The following is a 2,788-nucleotide window of genomic DNA, read 5'->3' as shown; positions in this document are numbered from 1 at the left end:
TCAGATAAGTGACCATTTCTGACTGTAGGCAGCTGCAACTAAAATGAGTGTGTGCAAAAAGGAGTGTGTTTATAAAAAGAAAAGGACTGCAATCTGGGCCTTAGGTTGTATATAAGTCAGAGGGAATTGCTGCATTTATGGGTTAAAAAATTAGAATTTACTTGCTTTTTATAAAAAAATTGGCAGTTTAATGATGGCTCGGGGTATGGGGTGTATGATATTTGGGGATGAGGGAGCATGTGTCAGTGTTCTGTCTTAGGCCAGGTTGTGCACAGTGCATTAGCTGCCTTCTAACTGCTTGCTTTTTCCTGATCATTTTCCTGCTTCCAGCCCTCACTGCACTCCCAGCTATTGAGCAAGGAAATCTGCTGCTGAATTTCTCTGTGCTTGGGAGAAGTTGAATGGTGCAAAGCAATATGAGCTGCCAGGTGAGAAGCCAAGGTGGCATTTCAGTTACTGGAGGGATTGCTGGGAAAGAAGGCCAATGGGGGAGACTCAGTGCATAGACTATGCCTGGGAGAAATGAACATTTTCTCTGGGAATTTAGGAAAGCCTGACTTTGCAATTGCTTTAGGCATCTCTCTCTGAGCAGCTTTCTCTCGGTGGTTTTTCAGGGATCTGCAGGGCATGAGAAGAATCCTTTTCCAGTGACTTCTGTGCCACATGAAGCCAAGACAAGAAGACCTGAAGTTAGGACAGTAAGTGTTTGTTTTGCAGCCCTGCCTGTAGTTTCTGAAGACAGCAGCCAGGGCTGGCCCTGCAGCCACCCCGGCCTCTGCTTCCTCATGAGCACTTCTTTTGGGAGCAAAGAGAGAGGGAGGGATGGGGCAGAGCTGCCCTCTCAGGGAAGCACTTGCTGAGTCTCCTGGCTACAGCTGAACAGCACTTGAATTTTGACTCCTTGCTGGGCCTTGGATCAGTATGGACCAGAAGGAAATCCTAGAGCTGCTGATCCGTTTTTGATTGTACACCTTAATCATTACAAATGTTGTGTTGTCCTGTGGTACAAGCAGTGGGGAATACTGAAAAGCTGTAACCTGCCATCCCGTGGTGCCTTTGCAGTGTCATTTTCCATAAAACACCAAGTTTTGTGGGCCCCTCTGGGCAAAGGGATGCATTGCCATGATCTGCTGGCAAACTTGCAAAAGAAAATAAACATGATGTGGCTAGCTGAGTGGCTGGCAGGCTGTAAAAATCCTCTGCAGAAAGAGGCAGCTGCTGAAAGTCAAAAAGTCTTGCAGGTCCTCTTGTAGTAAAGTCACTCCAGTCATTGATTGTGTTCTGCCAGGTGTGCCTGTTGGATGAATGCAACCAAATGTTTTCTCTCTTGCTCCTTTTGTTCCAGAGTTTGCTGCTGAACAAAGCCCAGTGAGGGGACCAAGAACGAGCCTGACCTCATCCATGGAATGAGTCAGAATTTACAGTGACCCAGACTGGAACCAAGTGCCTTAACTGGGTCTCCAGGATGTAAATAGTTCCAAGTTCTCTAATCTATCGAAACCTTACAAACACTTTTGTTTTATTTATTGTTCAATGCAAAACACCTGCTTTTTTGTTTGTTTGTTTGTTTTGTTTTGTTTTGTTTTAAATACAGTTGTATGTTCTTTTGGTTACTTTTGGAAATCCTTGTGGTTTTTGAGGGTAATGCTTTTCTATCTTGCAAAAGAAGGGATGGGCTGTGGTATCAGCCATTAAGATAAAACTGTGGAGAGAAGGATGGTGTAATATTCACTATAAAATAACTGGTGGTTAATGAAATAAAATAAAAAACCCCACAGCGTTATGTGTACTAAAACCAGTGGCCAAAAAGGCAGTGAACAGACTAAATGATAGAGATTCAAACAGGAAGGCAGCTGTCCCCAGAAATGTACATTCCAGGGGATTTCTCTCCTCTGACAGGAGGCATTTTGGTAAGCATCACCAGCAACCACAAACTAAGTGATAGAAATTCAAACATCAGGGAGACACTGTCTACAGAGACATATACTCCAGTGTATATTCCAAGAGATTTTTCCTTTGACCAGATTCCAGCAGGAGGCATATTGATAAGCATCATCAGAAGTTTTCCCCAGAAAGTTTTTTACCTGACAGGATTCCAGGAATTATCCACCAGTTCCAGAAACCGTGATAATATGCTAAAGAAGAAACCCTTCCAGGGCACAAAGAACTGTATAAAAGGGACCCTCTGAGAAATGCTCTTTGGAAACCCATGGGGAGTTTGGTGCAAAAGAGCCAAATCTTAAATCTCCCCAACTCTGATCATCTGGCTTAGAGTCAATTTTAGCTTCTGGTTTATTCCAAATTTATACTTTGATAACTTAATAAATTTAAGTAATAATTGAATTTGAGTAGTAATTTATAATAGTAGTACCCCAAAATCATTGTGATGACAGGAAAGAACATCTCCCTTTTCTACATCATTTCATGATGTAGGAACAGCTTAGCAAAGTACTGAAATATAGTTCCTCTTGGTTTTGTGGTTGCTCCAGCTGCCTGCCTGTGGTGACTCACACAGCCACATTTCCCAACAATCTTTTGGATACTGCCGTGAACAAAGACAAGACTCCCAGGGAAGTTCCTCCTGTAGTGGAAGAAAAGCAATCCTTATCTCTGAGGTCTAAGCATGTGGGGCGTCTGCCTGCATCTGTCAGCCCCAGGCTTTGCAGAGCCCGGGCTGCAGAAACCCTCGGGGTTCACAAGCACTGACAGTGATTCTGGCAGCCAGCGCCGCCCTCCAGTGGGGGCTGTTTGAACTCCATTCTACAATGGCTTTCTTTTTAGGGCTTGA

The sequence above is a fragment of the Passer domesticus genome, chromosome 30, assembly GCF_036417665.1.
Source record: "Passer domesticus isolate bPasDom1 chromosome 30, bPasDom1.hap1, whole genome shotgun sequence".
NCBI classification, from domain to species: Eukaryota; Metazoa; Chordata; class Aves; order Passeriformes; family Passeridae; genus Passer; species Passer domesticus.
Note: the sequence above shows the minus strand (reverse complement) of the source record.